The following is a 10914-nucleotide window of genomic DNA, read 5'->3' as shown; positions in this document are numbered from 1 at the left end:
GAGAAAAATTGAGGCTCGTTATATAGTTGATGGTAATGCGGCACCACTTGTTGATTTGTAACGAGATGGGTATGAAACTTTATATCAAAATTAAGATAAGTGAGCCTGGTTTTGGGATGTATCCACTTATCACTACATTAGATAAGTTTGATAGTGAAATGTTGTTTGATGGGAAAGTTGGTGCAGTAATGTGTTTGGAAAATCCATGTGAAGAAGTTGCGGAATTAATTAGTTATAGATCTAATTGTTCTTCTCCTTTGTCGTTGTTCAATATTATGGGGAACAAGATCATTACAGATTGCAAAATAGTGAAGTTAAGGTTGGGCAAATCTATAAGGGCAAGTGTACTCTTATTTTAGTTATGACATAATATGTCATTGAGTATTCCTTCAATTTCTATGCAAAAACATTTGACAAAAAAAGATTTGTATCTTGTCTAACACTTCTAAAATAGTTATTTGTATCTTGTTTATTCAATTATGCATTTAAGGTAAAATTGATTGTTGTTTTATGTAATTCTGTTTTTGTTATTTTTAGTAGGCCGAGATACATATTTGGTCTAACTAAATACATTTTTTCTTCATCTTGTATCTCTGGTTCGGGCTGTGTATATATATATGTATCTATTGATGTTTTAGTTTTAGTGATATAAACATACTAAAGATACATATTAGTAGTGTTGAAGATACATATTGTGCACGATAATACATATATGTATCTCTCGTTAATTTTTTTGTACGATAAAAGACATCTTAATTTTTAACATATTGCTGTTGTATATATATAAGTAACGTGAGATACATCCTGCAAATACATTTAATAATTAGGCTTATTTGCATAATTTAAGGGCTAACAGCTGAAGTTCCTTTAATTTAGCAATTAATATTACTAATAATGGTAAAAATTGAATAAAATCCCACGAAAATAGGTAGTTTGTTTGTTATTCCATATTTTTAAACAAAATCTCTTCCATATTTCGTTTCCAGTTATAAACTATTCCTACGACCTTTTTATTATTTTTCCTTGATTTTGTTTGAAGTAATTGCAATGAATATTTCAGTGTTGATACATTTGGATTAACGATATAATGTATGAGGGCTAAATAATTGAATTCAAACAAAAATTAAATTCAAATAAAATAAAATAATATAATGTGAGATACATATAACATACCCCTCATGCACTATATGTATCTTTAAGATATTAATATGTATCTTTAGTATGCTAATTTCACTGAAACTTTAAAATACGAGATACATATAAAACTTAAACAAATAACAATAGATACAAGATATTAAAAAATGTATCATGTATGTGTAAATATGTACCTAACAATACATACAAGATATAGAAAAAAGTATCATATATGCATAACTATATATCTAACCTGAAATTACCAAGATCTATTGTTTTACCAAATATGTATCTTTGGTTTAAATATTTGAATCAAAACAAAAAATCATGTGAGATACATACAAAACAACCTCGTACACAATATATATCTTTAAGTTTACTAACATGTATCTTTGGTATGCCTATTTCACTGAAACTTAAAAAATAAAAAATACATATAACAACAAAAACAGAGAAAAAGAGATATAAGAAATTGCTCTGAAGGTCTCATTAGTACTCTTCACCAAGTTTCCGACTAAGCAGAAAATTTTGTTGAACCACAATGTCCCTATAGCTACTGATTTTTTACCAAGCCTGCCAACACCAACACAGATAACAAATAGGCAGGTATTTCATCAACTGCATTAAGGGCAACGTTGAGGTACAAATTAGTTTTGAAATTATTTCAAAGAGTGCCCGTATGCTAGGCAAGGAAGTAGGGATGTTCGTCCCCAAACTCAGGATACTAGTGCACCAGCTCCGAAAGGTCACCCAGCCCCTCCTCATGGCGCATCATCCAGTATTGGTGGCGGTCAATTTCAAAATCAGTTTTATGCTTTACCATCTCGTCAGGAGCAGGAGAGTTCACCAGATGTTGTTACGTGCATGCTCTGTGTCTTTTATTTTGATGTTTATGTGCTGTAAGACCCTGGGTCAAAATTCTCTTATGTGACTCCATTAGTTGAGATAAATTTTGGAATAGATCCTGATAAGTTTTTTAAGCCCTTCTCTATTTCTACCCCAGTAGGTGAGTCAGTTGTTGCAAAACAGATATATAAAAAGTGTTCTATCACTGTCCTTCATAGAATTATGTTAGCAGATTTGATAGAATTAGACAAGGTTGACTTTGACCTTATTCTTGGTATGTATTGGCTCCATTCCTGTTATGCATCCATAGATTTTCGCACCCGAGTAGTGAAGTTTCAGTTTCCTAATGAGACAGTCTTTGAGTGGGAAGGTAATTCAGTGTCTCCCAAGAGTCATTTCATATCCTATCTTACTGCCAGAAAGTTGATATCAAAAGGGTGTATCTATCATTTAGTTTGAGTCAAGGACATTAATTCTGAGGCTCTAACCATTCAGTCAGTCCAGGAAGTAAATAAGTTTCCAAAAGTTTTCCTGAAAAGTTGCTAGGGGTACCTTTTGATAGGGAAATAGAGTTTAGAATTTATATTCTTCCTGATACTCAGCCCATCTCCATTTCTCCATATTGTAAGGCTCCTATCTAGCTTAAAGAGTTGAAAGAGAAGCTCAAGGACCTCTTAGATAAGGGCTTCATAAGGCGCAGTGTTTCTTCATGGGGTGCTCTCATCCTATTCGTGTGCAAGAAAGATAGTTCTCTACGAATGTGCATTGACTATCATCTGCTGAATAAAGTCACTGTTAAAAATAGATATCGTCTTTCCAGAATTGATGACTTATTTGATCAACTCTAAGGTACAAGTTATTTCTCCAAGATAGACCTTAGATCCGGCTATCATCAGCTTAGAGTAAGGGAATATGAGATCCCAAAGACAGCTTTTAGAACCCAATATAGTCATTTTAAATTCCTAGTCATGTCTTTTGGTCTAACCAATGCCCTAGTAGCCTTCATGGAATTGATAAACCGAGTGTTCAAATAGTACCTAGATATGTTTGTCATAGTCTTTATCGATGATCTCCTTGTCTATTCCCATAGTGAGGATGACTATGCAAACCAACTTAGAATTATGTTGTAAACTCTTAGAGATCACCAGTTGTTCGCCAAATTCAACAAGTGTAAATTTTGGCTAAGGTTAGTAGCTTTCCTCAGTCATATTATTTCCGATGACAACATTAGAGTTGATCCATAAAAGATCAAAGCAGTGAGAAACTGGCCTAGACCCATTTATCCATCTAACATCAGAAGTTTCTTAGGTGTAGCTGTCTATTATAGACAGTTTGTTGAGGGGTTTTCATCCATTGCATCTCCCATGACCAAATTAACTTAGAAGAAAGTCAAGTTTCAGTGGTCAGATTTTTGTGAGATGAGTTTTTAGGAGTTGAAGGCTCGACTCACTTCAGCCTTAGTCTTAGCATTACCTGATGGTACAAATGGATTCGTTGTCTATTATGATGCTTCTAGAGTTGGTTTGGATTGTGTTTTGATGTAGAGAGGTAAGGTCATAGCATATGCCTCTAGACAACTTAAGACTTACAAATAGAACTATCCTACTCATGATCTTGAATTAGATAATGTTGTGTTCGCTATAAAAATCAGGAGGCACTATCTTTATAGGGTACATGTTGAGGTGTTTATGGACCACAAAAGTTTACAATATGTTTGTTTAGTTGATTTGGCTTAGGGTAATATTTGGGTCCAGATTAGTGCAGAATCTTCTTTGGTTTTTGAGGTATAGGAGAAATAAGATCAGGATCTCATTCTAGTTAAGTTGAAGTCAGTCAGAGATCAGAAGGTAGAGGTTTTCTCCTAAGGGGGAGATGGTGTGTTGAGAAACTAAAGTAGATTATGTGTACCGTGCATTGATGGTTTGAGGAAGTGGATTATGGCTGAAGTGCATGGTGTGCGCTACTTCATTTACCTTGGTTCTACCAAGATATATCGAGATCTGTGGGAATTCTATTGGTGGAGTAGTATGAAGAAAGATATTGCAGATTTTGTAGCTAAGTGTTCTCTTAGCCAACAGATTAAGGTGAAGCACCAAAGGCCCAGTGGCACCTTGCAGGAGTTTAGTATTCCCACTTAGAAGTGGGAAAAGGTGAACATAGACTTTATAACAGGGCTACCCCATTTGCATTGTTAGCATGATTCAATTTGGATCATTGTAGACAGGCTGACTAAATCAGCCCATTTACTGCCAGTTCATACGTCAAACACAGCTAAAATTATGCTAAGTTGTATATTAGAGAGTTGGTTAGATTGCATGAAGTTTCTTTGTCTATCATTTTTTCTAGGGGTACTCAGTTTACCTCTCACTTTTGGAAAGCCTTTCAGAAGGGTCTTGGTACCCATGTTGATCTTAGTTCAACTTTTTATTCATAGAAAAATAGTCAGATAGAGAGGACCATTTAGAACTTAGAAGATATGTTGAGGGCATGTGTGCTTGATTTTAAGGGTAAGTGGGATGAGCATTTGTCGTTGATTGAGTTTTATTACAATAACAATTACCATGCTAGCATTCAGATGACCCCATTTGAGGCTCTTTATAGGAGGAGATGTAGGTTACCTATCGGTTGGTTCGAAGTGAGTGAGGCCACGTTGATAGGGCTAAATGTGGTATTAGAAGCTATGAAAAAAGTCCAGTTGATTCGAGAAAGGTTGGAAATAGCTCAAAGTCGTCAGAAATCTTATGCAGATATGAAGAGAAGAGATCTTTAGTTTGAAATCGATGGCTTAGTGTATTTGAAGGTTTCACCCATGAAGGGGGTGAAGATATTTGGAAAACAAGGGAAGCTTATTTCTCGTTATATTGGCCCCTACAGGATATTGAGCCTTGTTGGGAAGGTGGTATACAAGATTGAGTTACCTGCAGACTTGTCATCCGTTCACCCTGTGTTTCATTTGTCCTTGTTAAAGAAGTGTATTGGTGATCTAGCAGTTGTAGTACCCTTAAAAATAATAGATATTCACAATAGCCTCTCTTATGAAGAGATCCCAGATGAGATCCTTGATCGCCAGATTCATAGACTCAGGAACAAAGAAGTTCCATCGGTCAAAGTTCGTTGGAGGAATCAGTCCGTTGAGGGAGCCACTTGGGAAGCAGAAGCAGATATGCGGACCAAATACCCTCATCTTTTCGCCGCAAATTCAGATTTAGTTCAAGGTAATGAGTTTCCTCAGTTCATCTCTTTTTTATTTCATGTTTCAGCTTTATATAGTCATTCACTCGATAATTCTTGCATTTTCAAATCAGTTTAGTCATGCTTTGGTTGTGCATGTCAGTTTATAGTCTTAGTTCTTTAGTATCCTCAGCTTAATTAGTCTCATTCGAGGACGAATGGTCCCAAGGGGGAGATATTGTAATACCCCAAAGATCCAAATTACTATTATAACCTTGCTTTAAGCTCATGAGAATTAAATTTCAGTTTTCTAGTAGTTTTATATAAGAATTTGATGTGCATTAAGTCCTCAAGTAACTCCTAGCTATTAGACGGATCAAAATACCTTTTACCGATTTAGTTCTTGAGAAGTATGTTGCTATAGTCAACTTTAAATGATCTTGTATTTCATTTAACTAAGAATTTTTGAGCTCATGACCCATCAACAGGTAGATAACTGAATTAGCTTTCCAACGATACCAATTTTTCCTTAATCCGATACCCGAGTGAGAAGTTATAGCCCTTTTAATAAAAGGCAGTTAGCCCACGCGATAGCACTGCGTCGCAGTATGGGGCAGATTCGCAATCGTCCTTTTTCAGTAGCTCACCACAATTGGCCAGTGTTATACCAGGATTCGCGGTGGGGCATAGCACCGTGTCGCAGTGGAGTGCGAAATCCCACTCGTCCTTTTCCAGTGATGCAATGCGATAGCACCGCGTCGCACCATATTGCAAAGTGGCACTTGTCTCTTTTCCAGTGATCCATCGCGATGGCGCTACGTCATGCTGAGGCTTAAAATATGGACTCCAGTTCCGAACTAAATTTTCCAAAGTGCAATTCAGTCTTTTCTCAAGCCCCCAAGTCATGAAAAATAATAGATTAAACCTATTCTAAGCATTATACGCCCACTTTCACCAAAATTTCTCTTCAAGAAACCCTAAAACTTCAAATTTTAAACCTCAAGAAACCCAAATTCCACCATTTTTTTCCAAGATAACCCAAAATTCCAGGTTTCCAATTCAATAACTTCAAGAAACAATCTTCAAGAGTACAAATAGGAACTTAAAATTAAGCTTCTTCATCTAGTTCATCGATTAAGGTATGTGGGATTATGAACAAGGGTAATCCTTCCACCCTTGTGCCCTAAACTTATTTTTAATTATGTTTTTACATGAATTTACATAAATGTACATGAATTTCAATTTAGGGTCATAGTCAATGATTAATATTGAAGATTATGTTATTAGAAGAGATTTGAATAGTGAATTGCATCTTTATTTTTACATGTCCAGATGTTTGGCTTGTTTTACATATATTGAGAATTGAATTTGCATTATTATGATTAGAATTGTGCAAAACCCCCATGATTTTGGCTAATTGAATATAATTCATGGTGATTTGCCTTAAGTTTGAAATATGGGTTATTAAGCCATAGCTTTGATATTGAAAATTATGCTTTTAAGCATCCCACGATATGTTTATGGTCAGTTTTGAAATAAAGATTTGATCTTTTGATCTTTAGCTAAAGATATGAAATCCACTTATAGCTTAAATTTCGATTTTAAACAAACAGATGCACACTTATCTTTCAATATGAATCATTATGTCATTTAAAGTGGATTTCCTACTGAATGAGCATATAGATTAAAGGGATTAGTATTTACCACCGAGCGAAAAAGTGTGGGTTTATAGCATCCTACTTTCCTAGAACTACGAGCCAACGTAGGTACAGTTTCAAAGTAATTCCATTTCTATTTGGATGACAGTTATAGATGTGATCACTTAGCTTAGGTTGTACTCCCTTACAATAGTATGACACCTCTTTCCAACATGAGGTTTTCCCCTTAGAGGAACTAGATGTTGGACACTATGATAGCTCACATAGTGTATATCAGTTACAAGAACCTCCCTTGCAAAATATATTTTAAAATAATTTCCTACAGCCTAACAGAAAAGACTAACAATTCAGTTTTTTAGAATTAAATTTGACGGCTCAATAGATTTACACAGTATGCTTTGTTGTTTATGATTAATGATTTTCAGCTTTCAGTTATTCAAGCCAATGTTAGTCATTATGTTTAGCATGCATATTTTATGAAATTTGATAACATTGAGATATTATTATTTTTACTTATTCATTCACCCCCACATGCTCAGTACATCCTTAAAGTACTGATCCACATATACGTCAACGTGCTACATTATTTAATAATGTAGGTTCAGGTGCTCAGTCTCATCAGAGTGCGTGATTTTGGGCATCTCTATGTACATCTCGATTGTTGGTGAGTCCTCATGGGTTGAGGACCCATTTATCCAGACTTTCAGCTTTTGTAGTATTTGATTTGGTGTTTTTAGTTCAGTTCGAGTTATTTGGGGGTCTATCCCAATAGCTATCTAGTTGTTAGTAGTAGAGGTTTGTCCGACTATTAGATGTGTCTCAGATTTTCCATATATGTTGTTAAGACTTGTTAGCTCAAACGTTTTCAGATACTATGTTCAGCTAATCTCAGTTTAGTTTAGACATAATCTAGTATCTCAGTATTATGCTTGAGTAAATTCCAGTAATATAAGCTCCAGTGTTAGTAGAAGGCTTATAGGGTTAGCTTGGGACTATTCATAGTATTGAGCACCGTGTGATATTTTGGGACCCGTTTCCGGGGCGTTACAAACTTGGTATCAAAACCTAAGGTTTAGAGAGTCCTAGGGATTCAGACAAACTGCGTTACATAGAATCTTGATCATAAGTATGAAGCGGACCATATTTATGAGCAAAATACTATGGTACGTTTTAGGAAATCATCTATTTTCTTTCATAATCCATCATGCTTATCGCTATCTCTATCTACTTTTAAATCATACTCTTTAATGACTAAATATGCCTCCTCGCAGAGCTAATGCCCGAAGAAATGATAACCAGCCACTCTTGCCCGTTGATTCATTCAATGAGAATGTGTCTCAAGTTAAATTTTGGGCTGCCTTTCAGGCGTTGGCCTAAGAGGTGACTGCTAATGTTTAGGGAAACCAACAAGTGTAGTTCTGCATTAGCAAGTAGGTGATTTAGCTGCATCCAGACTTCGTGACTTTATGAGGGTAAATACGCCTGAGTTCTTTGGGTCAAAGGTAGGTGAGAACCCACAGTTGTATCATGATGAGATAAAAAAGATCACCCAAGTTATTCATGTTATTAAAGAGGATAGTGTAGAATTGGCTTCTTATAAGCTGAAGGATGTTGCTTATGATTAGGTTATTATATGGAAGAAAGGTAGGGGTGAGAATGCAGCTCCCATAAGTTGACAGGTATTTTAAGATGCATTTCTATACAGGTTCTTTCTTCCTGAGTTACAGAAAGCAAAGATTGAGGAGTTCATAAACCAAGGCAGGGCTCAATGACAGTGAAGGAGTACTGCCTTAAGTTCAATCAGTTATCTAAGTATGCTCCTGAGTTGATAGTTAACACTAGATCTAGTATGAGTAAGTTTGTTACTGGAGTGTTTGGATTGGTAGTCAAGGAGTGTAGGACTTCCATGTTTTTGGAGATATGGATCTTTCTAGATTGATGACTCATGCCCAACAAATTAAGGCAAAAAAGTTGAATAAAAAAGATAGAGGAAATAAGAAGGCTCACACTAGGAAGTTTGAGTATGGCCAATCAAGATTCGTAGGGGGGAATCGTTCGCAGTTTTAGAGTCTCCCACCTTTGCCAGTGCTATCTTCAGTAAGTGCTCTCACACCCAGAACTAAACAGGGGCAATGGGGTAAGACTTCTATGTCCAAGTCTCAGAATAGTGTGGGTGGGAGGCTCAGTTATCCTGCATATGACAGATGTGGTAAGAATTATCTTAGTGAGTGTTTTTTGGGGAAGAAGGGTTGTTTTGAATGTGGAAAGTTGGGGTCATGGTATCGAAGAGTGCTCGTATGCTAGTCAAGGAAGCAGGGATGTTCATCCCCAGACTCAAGCTACTAGTGCACCAGCACCTATAAATCGCCCAGCCCCTCACCGTGGCACATCATCCAGTATTGGTGGCGGCCAGTGCCAGAATTAATTCTATGCTTTACTATCCCACCAGGAGCAGAAGAGTTCACTAGATATTGTTACAGGTATGCTCCGTGTCTTTTATTTTGATGTTCATGTGCTGTTAGACACTGGGTCAAATTTCACTTATATGACTTTATTAGTTTCGATAATTTTTGGAATAGATCCTGAAAAGCTTTCTAGGACCTACTCCATTTCTACCCCAGTAGGTGAATCAATTATTTCCAAACAGATATATAGAAAGTGTCCTATCACTATCCTTCATAGGATCATGTTAGCAGATTTGATAGAATTAGACATGGTTGACTTTGACCTTATTCTTGGTATGTATTGGCCCCATTCCTATTATGCATCCATATATTCTCGCACCAAAGTGGTGAAGTTTCAGTTTTCTAATGAGCCAGTCTTTGAGTAGGAAGGTAATTCAGTGTCTCCCATGAGTCATTTCATATCTTATTTTATAGCCAGAAAGTTGATATCAAAAGGGTGCATCTATTATTTAGTTCAATTCAAGGACGCTAAGTCTGAGGCTCCAATCGTTCAGTCAGTTCGGGTAGTAAATGAGTTTCTGGAAGAGTTGCCAGGGGTATCTCCCGATAGGGAAATAGAGTTCAGAATGTATCTTCTTGATGATACTCATCCCATCTCCATTCCTCTATATTGTATGGCTCCTGTTGAGCTTAAAGAGTTGAAAGGAAAACTCAAGGACCTCTTAGATAAGGGTATCATAAGGTTCAGTGTTTTTCTATGGGGTGTTTCTGTCCTATTTGTGCGTAAGAAAGATGGTTCTCTGCGAATGTACATTGACTATCGTCAGCTAAAAAAGTTATAGTTAAAATAGATATCCTCTTCTTAGAATTTATGACTTATTTGATCAACTCCAAGGTGCAAGTTAATTCTTTGAGATAGACCTTAGATCCGGCTATCATCAACTTAGAGTAAGGGAATATGATATCCCAAAGACAGCTTTTAGAACCCGATATGGTCATTTTTAATTCCTAGTCATGTCTTTCAAGCTAACCAATACTCCAGCAGCCTTCATGCACTTGATGAACCGAGTGTTCAAACATTACCTAGACATGTTTGTCATAGTCTTTATCGATGATATCCTTGTCTATTCTCGTAGTGAGGATGACCATGTAGACCATCTTAGAATTGTGTTGCAAACTCTTAGAGATCATCAGTTGTTCACCAAATTCAACAAATGTGAATTTTGGATAAGGTCAGTAGCTTTCCTTGGTTATATTGTTTCCGGTGAAGGCATTAGAGTTGATCCCCAAAAGATCGAAGCAGTGAGAAACTAGCCTAGACCCATTTCTCCATCTGACATCAGAAGTTTCTTTGGCTTAACTGTCTATTATAGACATTTTATTGAGGGTTTTTTTCCATTGCGTCTCCTATGACCATATTAACTCAAAAGAAATTTAAGTTTTAGTGGTCAGATTCTTGTGAGAAGAGTTTTCTGGAGTTGAAGGCTCGAGTCACTTCAACCCCATTCTTTGCATTACCTGTTGGCGGTTTTGTTTTGATGCAGAGAGGTAAGGTCATAGCCTATGCCTCTAGACAAGTTAAGCCTTACAAACAGAACTATCCTACTTATGATCTATAATTAGATGTTGTTATGTTCGCTATAAAAATCTGGAGGTACTATCTTTTTGGGGTAAATATTAAGGTGTTTACAGACCACAAA

The sequence above is a fragment of the Capsicum annuum genome, chromosome 2 (assembly GCF_002878395.1).
Source record: "Capsicum annuum cultivar UCD-10X-F1 chromosome 2, UCD10Xv1.1, whole genome shotgun sequence".
NCBI lineage: Eukaryota > Viridiplantae > Streptophyta > Magnoliopsida > Solanales > Solanaceae > Capsicum > Capsicum annuum.
Note: the sequence above shows the minus strand (reverse complement) of the source record.